Below are 13,565 nucleotides of genomic sequence, written 5' to 3' on the forward strand. Positions count from 1 at the left end.
AAATCCATCATGAAATACAATGCTGTCTGTGATAGGATTATATCTATCAACCTTAAAGAAAATCCAATCAATAAAACTATTATTCATATTTATGTACCAACCACAAGTGCTAGTGATAAAGAAATTGAAGAATACTACCAATCACTTCAGTCTGAAGTTGATAAAAGCTGCGCTCAAGATTAATTGATAGTTATTGGCAGTTAGAATGAAATAGTTGGAAAGAAAGAGGAAGGAACAGTAGTTGAAAAATATGGACATTGTGATATAAATGAAGCTGGAGATTGAATGATTGAATTTTGGAAAACCAACAGCTTGTTCATAACAAATACCTTTTTCACAACACAAAAAATGTGACTAGATACAGGGACTTCTCCAGATGGATTACACAGAAATCAAGTTGACTACATCTGTGGGAAGAGATGATGGAGGAGCTCAATATCAGCAGCTGAAACAAGGCCAGGGGCTGACTGTGGAACAGCCCATCAGTTGCTCATATATAAGTTCAAGCTGATGCTGAATAAAATTAAAACAAGTCCATGAGAGCAAAAATACGACCTTCAGTCTATCCTACCTGAATTTTGAAAACATATCAAGAACAGTTTTGATGTACTGAACAGTAATGACAGAAGACCTGATGGACTATGAGAGGACATTAAGGACATCATTGATGAAAAAAATATTTCATTAAAATGATAGGAAAGAAAAACAAGATCAGAGAAGATGTCAGAAGAGACTCTGAAACATTCTCTTTATTGTTGAGTAGGTAAAGAAAATGGAAGAAACAATTAAATCAAATTGAAAATCAAAAGGAAGCCCTTGAAGACAAAGCCAAGAAGTAATAATGAAATGTGAGAATATCTAAAATTAGAAAACTAAAAGGTAAGAACATATTTTGTGTATATTAAGCTTAAATAACTCAAGGAAAATTCAAGTCTCAAGTTGCAATATTGAAAGATTGTATGAACAAATTAATGAACAATGTCGGAAGCATCAGGAGAAGCATCAAAGGAAGATGGAAAGAATACACAGAATCACTGTACCAAACAGATCTGGTCACCAGGCTAGCATTCCAGGAGGAACCATATGAGCAACAACCAATGGTGTGAATAGAAGTTCAAGCTGCACTGAAAGCATTAGACAGATAAAAGATGCCAGGAATTGATGGAATCGAAATGGAAATGTTTCAACAAGTTGAATCACTAGAAACACTCACTTGTCTATTCCAGGAAATTTGGAAGACGGCTACTTGGCTATATGACTGGGAGAGATTCATAATTGTGCCCATTCCAAAGAAAAGTGAAGTAGTTAAAGTTTATTGTGCCAACCTGGCTGATAAACACATGTGGGGTTAGTTGAAGGGCGGAGAGATAAATGGCTCAGTGAGCCTCACCTTTCTAGTTCTTGGGTCTCTTGCATTCTGATGGTTGGACCAGGGTGCAGCTAACTTAGCCAGTTCCCTGCTTCAGTTGGCAAGGCTCACTTCCTGCAAGACACCCACAGAGATAAACTGCCTGGACCTACCCCGATGTAGCCCTGGGTGCTGGAGCAGCCATGTGGAGACCATTGCCAGCGCTGAGATTCTTATACGCTCACTGATTCAGCATTATTGCATGTGTTTTGTGAGACGGAGGAGGACTTTGTGGATTGGTGTCTGACATATGGGCTAATGTTGGACTTGTGTGCTTGGGTGGCACTGGGTTGGGATATTTTCTTGATATGCACTTACCCTTTATATAAAACTCTCTCTTATACATATGAGTGTCTGTGGATTTGTTTCTCTAATGTACTCAGACTAACACAAAAGGTGACAATAGAATTCTTAAACTGTAGACCAACATTAATATCCCAGTGAGTAAAATGTGGCTGAAGATCCTCCAACAGCAGTGCAACAGTGCATTGACAGGGAGCTGCCAGAGGTGGAGGCCATACGTTAGAAGAGAGTGTAGAATCATTGCTATTGCCAAAGGCTCTTGGCTGAAAGTGAAAACGAGAAAGATGTTTGCTTGTATCTCATTGACTATGCCAAGGCAATCAACTGTGTGGATCACAATACATTGTGGAATAAACTTGAGAAAACTGGGAATTTTATTCCAGAACACGTCATTATGCTCATGTAGAACTTGCATATGGATCAAAAGGCTGTTGTGTGAACAAAACAATGGAAGTCTGCATGGTTGAAAATAAGGAATTATGTGTCAAATTTGTGTCCTCTCATCAAACTTATTCAGTCTGTATGATGGGAAAATAATCGTTTTTATATGAAGAAAAATGTGGCATGAACATTGGAGGAAGGCTTATTGACAACCTGTGATATGCAGATGAAATGACCCTACTTGCTGCAAGTAGGGTAGACTTGAAGCATCTAGTGATGAAGATCAAGGTTTGCAGCCTTCAGTATGGATTACAACTTAATGCAAAGAAGACCAAAGTCCTTGAAACTGGACCTACAGGTATCGTTATAATGGAGTAAACTTTGAAGTTGTTACAGATTTTATCTTGCTTGTATCTTCAATCAATGCTCATGGAAGCAGTAGTCAAGAGATCAAAAGATAAGTTGCATTAGGTAAATCTGCTGCACAAGACCTCTTTAGAGCATGGAAAATTAAGTTTGTTACTTTGAGGACTACAATATGCCTGAGCCAAGCTATTGTATTTCCAGTGGCCTCAATGCATGTCAAAGTTGAACATGGAATAAAGAAGTCTGAAGAGGAATCAATATGTGAATTTGGGGGAAGAATATTGACCGTGCCATTGACTGTTCAGAGGACGTACTGATCTGTTTTGGAAGAAGTATGGCTAGAATGCTCCTCAGAGGCAAGGATGATAAGACTTCAGTTTACACAATGCGAGCATGTTGTCAGGAGAGATGAGATCAAGTTGGGTAAAGTAGAGAGGCAGCCAAAAAGAGGAAGGTCCTCAAGGAGATGAACCACTGTAGCTGGAACAATGGGCTCAAACATAGGAACAATTGGGAGGATGGTTCCGGACCAGGCAGCGCTTGTTTTTGGTTTGTTTGTTTGTTTGTTTGTTTGTTTGTTTGTTTGTTTTTTCAATGTTTGCATCCAGACTAGGACCAACTCCATAGGAGGAGTCAGTCCACTCTCATAGGTGCAAAATGCTGCCCAAAGGTACGTGACTACACCACGGAAAGAGTGCTTGGAGCCAGAACCCACCGGGCAGCGCTTGCTCTTCCAACAGTGTAACACCATCACAGGCATCGTGCTAGCCTGGATAGCTGACAACCATTGGGGGATCAGTGCTTGTTTTATTGTGTGTGCACCGAGTTGCGATGGGTCAGACAGAACCAACTTGATGGTAGCTAGCAACAACAACTAAGTCATCCTTTCTATTTATCCATGTATTTTATGTTTCATGCCATGTAAATGAGGAAGGTCTTAAATGTAAATTTAGTTTAAAAGTCATGGATGTGAAAACTGAGCAAGTGGGCTAAAAGATATTGGGTCCTCAGACATTATAATCCTGGCTACAAGGAAACTATCTTTACACTTGCACTCTCCTTTGCAGCTAAAGGGTTTCTAGAGCTTCTGTTATTGGGTATGAGTCCAGGTCACTCTTGGCCGGGGCAGCAGCTGCCTCCTATGCTCACATATTGGTTGTCTTCCAGATGGAGCAAAAAGATGAAAAAATAATGCATTATTAGAGAAAAATTTAAAATTTCCACAACATGTAAAAAGTAAGCTCTGGACATATCTTTATGGAAAATGATTAAGGATTTATCTTTTATTTAATGTATAGATTTTTAAAGAAAATCCCAAAATCTGTTTCCACACATCTTTTTTATACATGCATTTTAAATTGTGAAATAGGTGAGGGAGATTTACATTTCAGATCATCAACTCTGCATGTAACCGTTCACATCACTCACCAACACCTCTTCCAACCTTGCATCCATGCCTTATTAAATTCCACCTTCTCCCTCCATGATTTCTCTCCTCCTTTTTGTGAACCACCATTCTCCCATTCCCTGAAGTCATTATCCGTTAACCCTCTGGTCCTTCACTTCATCTTTTCAACCTTGACCCCTCTCTCTGGTAACCTCCAAAGTCCATTCCCTTTAGTGTGCAAAATTTTGTCAGTGTTTTCACCCAGTGCTCTTGTACAATATTTGTCCTTTTGTTATTGATTAACTCCAATCAGCATAATAGTCTCCAGGTACATGCATATCATGAAGTGCTTCATGGTTTCACTATTGTTTAGCTATGTGTAGGATTCCATTGTGAGTCTGTAGCAACTAGTTTTTATCCATTCTTCTACTGATGGGCATTTGGAGAGTTTCTAGAGAATAAAAAATTATTTTGATTGTGCAGAGTGCTGTGATGGACATAGGAATACATGTGTCTTATGCCTCTTATTTCTTTATAGTTTATACCCAGCAAAGGTATCATTGGATCATAGGGAGTTTCTATCCTCAATTGTATGAAGTAGTACCATATTGCTTTCCATAATTGTATATTATTTTTGGTCATGATCATCCAAAGCTCTCCACACCCTATCCAGAGTTTATGATTTTTTTATGTTTCTTTCTTTTTAATTGGGCTCCATTTGTTAAGGTAACATGATAACTCATAGCTACTTAGATTTGCAGTTCCCATATCACCAATGATCATGAGAATTTTCCATGGTTGGTGGCACTTTGGGTGTCTTTTTTGAACTATCTGTGCACATCCTTTGCTCACTTTTCAACATTCATTTTTTTTCTTATTGAGATATTGCAGTTTGTATAAATTTCAGCGATTAATCCCTGTTCATCATGTCATTGCTAAAGATTTTTACCTAGTCTGTGGGAGCTCATTTTACTCTATTGATGAAGTCTTTTTTTTTAAATCATTTTATCAGGGACTCATACAACTCTTATCACAACCCATACATACATCAATTGTGTAAAGCACATTTGTACATTCATTGCCCTGATCATTCTCAAAACATTTGCTCTCCAGTTAAGCCCCTGGCATCAGCTCCTCATTTTTTCTCCTCCCTCACCATGCCCGCCTTCCTCATGAGCCCTTGATAATTTATAAGTTATTATTTTGTCATATCTTGCCCTGTCTGACGTCTCGCTTCACCCACTTTTCTGCTGTCCACCCCCCAGGGAGGAGGTTATACATAGATCCTTTTGATACCCACCAGTGTCTTATTTTAAGTACATCCCAGTCATCTGTTTTTCCTTCTATTCTGTGACCTTCTTTTGTTATACTTGATAATTTGCCTAGGTCAGTAATGAGCCCTTAAATTCTCCCAGTTTTCTCACTGATGATCTTTGTAGCTCTGGGATTTATATTTAGGCCTTTAATTTATCTTGAGATGACTTTTTTTTACATGAGATGAGGTATGAATACCATGTCATTCTTCTACCCATGGAAATCTAATTTTTCCAGTACCATTGTTAAAATACTATCTCTTTCCCATTTCATTTTTGTCCTTTGTCCAAGATCAGTTGTCTGTAAGTGGATGGAATTTCCTGGGCTTTCTATGCTGTTCCAGTGGCCTATGTATCTATCATTATACCAGTTACCAGGATATCTCGATTACTGTGGCCATATAATAGGTTTTAAGGTCTTAAGGTTTTATGGAGGTTTCTTATTTTGCTCTTCTTCCTTAAGAAGTTCTTTGCTTGTACTGCGTCACTTTCCTCTCTCTACAAAGTTAGTGACTTTCCCCCCACCCTGTAAAGAATAAATTTGGGAGCTGGATGGATATTGTGTTGTATTCCTAGATTACTTTGGGTGGTATTTACATTCCCACAATACAATATTAAGCCTTTCTACCCAAGAACATGAAATATTCTTCCATTTATAAGGTCTCCTTTAGTTTCTTGTGATAATGTTCTGTAGTTTTCTTTGTCCAAGTCTTTTGTTTCTCTGATTAATTGATTTACTCAGCACTTCATTTTTTGTGCGGCTTTTATAAATGATATTGCTTCTCGTTTGTATTTTTAGAACTATTGTCCTTAGTACACATGAATCTGATTGATATTAGCATGCTAATATTGTATCTGGCTATGTTGCCAAATCTTTTGCTTATTTCCAACATTTTTGGGTTGTTGTTGAGTCTTCTGGTTTTTCTACATGTGAGCTCATATCTGCAAATGAATGGTTCACTTCTTTGCCCATTTAGATTCCTCCAATTTCTTTAAGTTGTCTAATCATCCTGGCTAAAACTTGTACCACAATGTTGAATAGGAACGGTGATAAGGGGGATCCTTGTCTGCTTCGTGATCTCTGAGGAACCTTATCAGTTTTTCCTGTTATGCAAGATGCGACCAATTCATTTTCTCATATATGACCTTTGCTGTGTTGAGAAATATTGCTTATATTCCTATATTGCTGAGTGTTTTGTCTGGAATCATAGTTGAATATTGTCTATGTCATTTCTGCATCTATTGAGAGCATTATTTGATTCTCATTTTTTTTATTTTATTTGTGATGCGGTTATATTTATTATTTTGTTAATATTAGATCATATTTGTGTGTCTTGAATAAAGCCCATTCAATCATGGTGTATTATATTTCTGATATATTGTTGGATATTATTGGCAAGTGTTTTATTGAAAATTTTTGCCCTGCTATTCATGAAAGATATTGGTCTGTAGTTTTCAGCACTGATAGAGTCTTTGCCAGACCCTAGTTTCGGTCTCAGGATTGCGTTTCTTTCGAGTGTCTGGTGCTGTTCTTTACAATGTTCTTTACTATGTTTTTTACTATGTTCTTTACTATGCGTCACCTCTTCAGAATGCTTAGTAGAATCATATGGTGACATCATCTGGGCATGAACCATTTTGTCAAAAAAAATTAAAGACAGGATATATTTCATTTTTTGTTATGTTTTTAAAAAATTATTTCTACATTAGTTTGTGTTTACTTGGCACATCAAGAAAAATGTTTCTTTTCTCTAAGTTTTCAAATTTATTGGAGTATAATTTCTCATTGTATTGTGTTATTATTATTATTCCATAGGGGTTTGTTTTGTTCTCATCTCTTTCATCTCTTCTAGATACATTATTTGGTCTAGAATTCCTAGGTTTTTTGTTCTTTTCATTTTGTCTTTGATAGTTCTATAAACCTTTAAAAGTAGCTGAAAATTGTTCATATTAATTCCACTTTTGCTCGTCCCAAGAGCTTTTCTTCAGATTACTCTTTTGGATCTGCATTCCAGATCCAGATTGCTTTGAACTCTCACTCACTTGTTTGTGCCCTGGGCTTCGTTGCATTCCTCACCAGGGCATGAGAGCCACCACATGCCTTATTTCCTTGGGTCTTCAAATGCCTTGTAGCTTCTTGCTGTTGTTCAGGAAGGCTAGAGTTTTACTTTTCAGGGTGCAGGGCTATTTTATGGCTTCCTTGTTGGGGAAATGGGACAACCATTACGTTTTTTAAAGTTAGTGATTCAGTGCTATGGGATTACATGAACATCTCATCTAATTGTTAGGAAGATGTGAGATATTTCTATTCATTTTTTTCTTACATCTGAAAGGACATCTGAAAGTCCTATGATTCCCTTCATATTTGTCTGGACATAAAATTTTACATCTTTGAAAGTTTCACAGAGAATATTATATGAGTTCCTGTGGATTTGTTTCTCTAGTCTATCCAGACTAACACATTATGGTACCAGGAGTGGGGTACTGGAGGAAGAAATCTTAAATTGGAGAGTAGATGTTTGTTTGACCTCTCTCTCATGGCAGTGTTTCTTCTTTGGCAATCCAGAGGTCAGATAAAGCCACACTGTTTACTTGGTTGTTTTCTGGAAAGAATATGGGGAGTTAAAGTTTTTATTATTTTGTTTGGTGGTAGTCTTTGGTTATTCTTATTTAAAATGGCAAAAAATGGATGTTATTTATGTATATTTTGAGCTCAGGGATAGAAATTGCCATTTGAATTTCTCAGAAACAATGCTGCTTAAGGAAAATGGCTGACAGAAGGTCAAAATGCCTGACAGAAAGCCTGGATCTGGTTTAATGCTCTTAAAGACCTAATCCCATATTTTTGTATAAATTGAATAGTTTAGATAAAGATTTAGATAGGGTAAATAAGGATTGAACTTGACTGTTTTAAGAATTGAGTTTAGTATCTGATTCTACTTTGTTTATACTGATTTATTTTGCTTATGATTTATAGAAATGATTTTGGGAAATATAGAACAGAGAGCTTGTAAGCCCACTGCCCCCGACCATTAATTTGATCTGTAGGTATGCCCAGCCATGCTTTGGAGTACTCAGGAACCAGTGGTCATTGTCAGAAGTTGAAAAAAAATCTGGAACCATGAAGAAAACTCCTCTCTAGGATTGAAAGTTAAAGAGAGCCTGTGGGTAGATTGAAATGCTTGCTAGGTGACCACATGGATCTACTTGTTGAATGGAAGTTGAGAAATACAGCAATAAAGAGATGAGTTGAATTTAGCTACTGACACCTGGGGATTTGGTTTATAGGAAAAAGGAGAAAATGAAAGCAGGTTCACTGGTCTAAAGGTGATGACCTAGCATGAGGGGCCTAGGCTTGTTGAGTATTGGTGAGAGCCCATGGTCTAAAGTCAAGGTGACCAATGGGCACCCTGGGAGGCTAAGTGAGGTGGCCCACATTGAGTTAACCAGAACCTGACCAAATGAAGAGATTTTTGATTCTGTGAACTGGTACATATTGTTGCTGACTTTATGAATGGCCTGTCTGGATTTGACTTTGCTTATGGATGGGGACTTAATAAGGTTCCTACTGGAATGAATATTCTTCACGTCAAAAAATATGATTGTCTCATCAGAGCCCTGGGTTGATGTAAGTGGGCAGTATAGAAATTGGATACTTAAAATTGGGGTGATAAAGACATGAAGTGGTTGGCTTACAAACTTTCATAGGTGGTGAAATATAGTCATAGGACTATAGGATGAAGGTGTAGGTGTTACTTAACTGCAACAGTTAGGCTAAAAAATTGTGTACAAGTGCCAAGTTGGCAAGGGGTGGATTGAGATAGTTAAGGTTTATGCTGCCAACCTGGCTGATGAACACATGTGGGATTAATGGAAGGGCGGAGAGATAAACAGCTCAGTGAGCCTCGCCTTTCTAGCTCTCTTGTCTCTTGCTCTCTGATGATTGGATCAGTGTGGCTGCCTTAGCTAGTTCTCTGCCTCAACTGGCAAGGCTCACTTCCTGTGAAACATCCCTGAGGAGAAGCACATGGAGTTACCCTGATGCAACCCAGAGTGCTGGAGAAGCCGCATGGAGGCCCCTGCCAGCACTGAGATGCTTACACCACCACTGGATTCAAAGACTTTCTACCCACTGGCCTGTGCTTCTCCTATATTCAGCTTCATTGTGTGTGTTTTGTGAGTTTGAGGAGGACTTTGTTGATCATTGTTGAACATATGGGCTAAGTCGGATTTGTGGGCTTGGACTGGACAGGGCTGGGATGCTTACTTAATGTACACTTACCTTTTATATAAAACTCTGTCTTATACATATATGAGTTTCTGTGGATATGTTTCTCTGGTCTACCCAAACTAACACAAATATATTTTCAGATCCTCTCAAAATTTAACTATTCACTAGTACATTGATTACAACACACCTGCACAGAATTTTCTCAGTAGTTACGTACACAGATTATCATTGAATGGTAGCAGGGGAATTTCAAATTAACTTTACAATTTTTAGGTAATATCATTATATTCAATGATTTTTTTCACATATGTATTCACATATATCCATAATATGCTTTGATTTAATAATAGGAGGAATCTTTAATATGCATCTAATACTAGATGAGGTATTTTGATGCATAAAAGTTATATAAAGCCCTAAAAATTAACTATTTTAAAAAGTAAAATAGACAAACATAATACAAAAGAAATAGAAAATGTGCAAGCAGTTTAATGAAAATGCTTTTTAAACTTTTCTAAAAGGATGCTAGATCTCATGATATATATGATTCAGAAAGGATTTCTCTGAGAAAGATTATTATTATCTATATATATATTAACCTCCTTGCCATTAAATTGATTCTGACTCATAGTGACCTTGTAGGAGAGAAAGATTATTATTAGAAAGTAAGGAAGCATCGTTATTTAAATATTTAGTTTTATTTGGCTAAACTGTAGTTTTAATTCATTTATTGACTAACTTATATGGGAAATTAGGAAATATATGGTCCAAACACATGAAAATAAGAATTAAATTCCTAATATAATATTATAAATGAATTATTGTTAGATGCTCTTGAGATGTTTCATATCCTTCATCATCCCCCAAATGTTTGTTATGTTTGAGCCCATTGTTTCAGCAATTGTTTCAATACTTCTCCTTGAGGATCTTCCTCTTTTTGGTTGATTCTTTACATTATCAATTTAGATGACTTTCTCCAAGACTGGAATACAAGAGACTAGAACAAGTGATAAGAACACAATAAGAAATAATCTTTCCTTTACAGAACTTACAGACTGATTGGTGAAAAGTATTATCAATTCATACAAAATTAGCGTTAATATTGAAAATAAAAATATTACATATGCCTATAAATGTATACAAGGAATTACCACTTGTCTTTCAGTTTGTCACACTGTGGTGCCTTGTGTGGTGCGGTGATGCTGGCAGCTATGACACTGATTTTTCAGACACCAGAAGGGTCACCCAAAGTGAACAGGGTTCATTCAGTGAAGTGTCTGTCCGAACTAAGAACTACAAAAGAGGAACCAACCTCCCATTTTGGAGGAAGTAGGTAAAATCCTCATGCATGGAATGGGAATAGTGTCAGATACTGAAGCCTAAGGAAGGGAGCCGAGTATTTCCCGAAGATAGTGCCTGAGGGTGGGGCCCTCATTCAGAGGGTACTCAAATGGTGATGGAGTTGGAGTCAGCTGCGGTGATGAGAGTGGGATCAAACCTACGGGAGCGGAGATGTTGAGATTTTCATTTGCTGATAAGTCATGATCCAAGGGAGGGAAAAGCAGCTGCAGGAATCTACTAATGAGTGGAACCAGGAATGTGTGAAATATGAACTTAGGACAATTGGAAGTCATCAAATTTCAAGTGGAACACACAAAGATCAATATTCCAAGCATTGGTGAGCTGAAATTGATTGATATTAGCTATTTTGAATCAGAAAATCATTTCATTTACTACACCTGGAATGACAAAAAGAAGATGAATGGCTTTTTATTCATTTTCCAAAAAAAATTTTCAAAATCAATCTTGAAGCACAACACTGTCTGTGATAGGATTATATTTATCTGTCTTTGAGAAAATCAGTCACTCTCAGTCAAATTTATGAACCCAACACAAAAGTTTGTGATAAAGAAATTGAAAATTTCCAGTCTTGGAGAAAGTCATCTAAATTGATAATGTAAAGAATCAACCAAAAAGAGGAAGATCCTCAAGGAGAAGTATTGAAACAATTGCTGAAACAATGTGCTCAAACATAACAATCATTTGGGGGATGATGAAGGGTATGAACCATCTCAAGAGCATCTAACAATAATTCTTTTATAATATTATATTAGGAATTTAATTCTTATTTTCATGTGTTTGGACCATATGTTTCCTAATTTCCCATATAAGTTAGTCAATAAATGAATTAAAACTACAGTTTAGCCAAATAAAACTAGATATTTAAATAACGATGCTTCCTTACTTTCTAATAATAATCTTGCTCTCCTAAAATTTTCAAGTCAGATATAGTTCAAGCATGCAATTAATAGAGTGGCTATTGGAATGCAAGAGTTGGAAACAATCAAAAAAGGAATAATAGTGGGATAATACATTCTTGGTGATAGGAACAACGTTAGATATTGTATGATAGAATTTTGCAACATTTGTCCATAGCAAATACCTTTTTTTTTTTCAGCAAAGCAAAGGTGATTATCCACATGGACTTCTTCAGGTGGAATGTACAGAAATCAAATTGGGTCCATCTGTGAGAAGAAGCAATGGAGAAGCTAATTATAAGCAGCTAAATCAGGGCAGACGCTGACTGTGGAATAGGCAATCTGTTGCTCAAGTGTAAGTTCGTGTTAAAGCTGAAACCAATGAAAACAAGTCCATGGTAGCCAAAGTACGATAGTTAGTCTATTCAATTTGACTTTGGAGAACACATCGAGAAGAGATTTGATGCATTAAAGATAGGAAAGAAAGACAAGATCAAAGTGGAGGTTAGGAGAGACTCTGAAACTTGCTCTTAATTGTAGAGTAGGTAAAGCAAATGGAAGAAATGATTAAGTCAAATGATTAGACAGAAAATTGCAAAGAACAACTGGAGAAGACAAAGCCACATATTGCAATGAAATGAGCAAAGACATAGAATTAAAAAACAAAAAAGGAAAAACACATTCAGCTTATCTGAAATTGAAAGAACTCAGGAAAAAATTCAAGTCTCAAGTTGCAATATTGAAAGGTGCTAGGGGCAAAGATTTGAATGATGCAGGAACTATCAATGGAAGATAGAAAGAATACATAAAGTCACTGTAGCAAAAACACCTGGTCTACATTCCACCATTTCACGAGGTAGCATATGAGGAAGAGCCAATGGTACTGAAGGAAGTTCAAGCTGCACATAAAGCATTACCCCAAAACAAGGCTCCAGGTTCTGACAGCATACCAATTGAAATGTTTCAACAAGCAGATGAAGCACTGGAAGCACTCACTTCTCTGTGCCAGGACATTTGGAAGACAGTTACTTGGCCAACTGTCTTGAAGAGATCCTTATTTATACCTTTTCTAAAGAAAAGGCACACAGCAGATTTTTCAAACTGTAGATAATATCATTGATATTATGTGTAAGTAAAATGTTTTGAAGATTATCCAACTATGGTTTCAGCAGTGTGTTGACAGGGAACTGCCAGAGGTTCAGGACAGATTCAAATGAGGATGGGAAACAAGGGATATCATTGCTGATGTCAGATGGATCTTGCCCCAAAGCCAAGAATCCCAGAAAGATGCCTACTTGGGTTTAATTGACTATGCCAAGACCTTGAACTCTGAGGATCATAACAAACTATGGATAACCATGACAACCGAGCAAGGGAATACTGCATGGTTTAAAAATTAAGAAAGTTTTGCGTTGTTTGTATCATCTCCCCATTCTTACTCAATCTCTATGCTGAGCAAAGAATCAGAAAAGCTAGATTATATGAAGAAAAATGAAACCAGTTTTGGAGGAAAGGTTATTAACAACTTCTGGGATGCAGATAACACAATCTTGCTTTCTGAAAGTGAGGAGGACTTGAAGGATTTGCTGATAAAAAGAAGAATTTGTAAATTATTAAGGGGACAGGGGGAGGGAGGAAAAAATCTTTTAAAAAAGATGAAAACAACATATGTACAGATGTGCTTGACACAATGGATATACATGTGGATTGTGATAAGAGCTGTAAGAGCCCCCAATAAAATAAAATAAAATAAAAGAGCAAAGACTGTGGCCTTTAATATGGATTACAACTCAATATAAAGAAGACCAAATCCTCATAACTGGACCAACAGGTAACATCATGATCAATGGAGAACAGACTGAATTTCTTTAGGATTTTTTTCTTGCTCAGATACAAAATCAATGTTCATAGAGCCAGC

The 13,565-nt window shown here is 36.9% G+C and overlaps 1 non-coding gene across 1 annotated transcript; it reads right to left on the reverse strand.

Moving 5' to 3' along the window:
• Window positions 1-3,051: 3,051 nt before the first annotated feature.
• LOC115871768 lies at window positions 3,052-3,250 on the reverse strand. The gene has a single exon (XR_004047471.1). It is a non-coding gene; the product is annotated as a small nucleolar RNA SNORA74 (small nucleolar RNA).
• Between the last annotated feature and the right edge of the window lie 10,315 nt (window positions 3,251-13,565).

Source organism: Echinops telfairi, unplaced genomic scaffold (genome assembly GCF_000313985.2).
Source record: "Echinops telfairi isolate 266 unplaced genomic scaffold, ASM31398v2 ScPeMD7_7401;HRSCAF=8416, whole genome shotgun sequence".
In the NCBI taxonomy this organism is placed as follows: domain Eukaryota; kingdom Metazoa; phylum Chordata; class Mammalia; order Afrosoricida; family Tenrecidae; genus Echinops; species Echinops telfairi.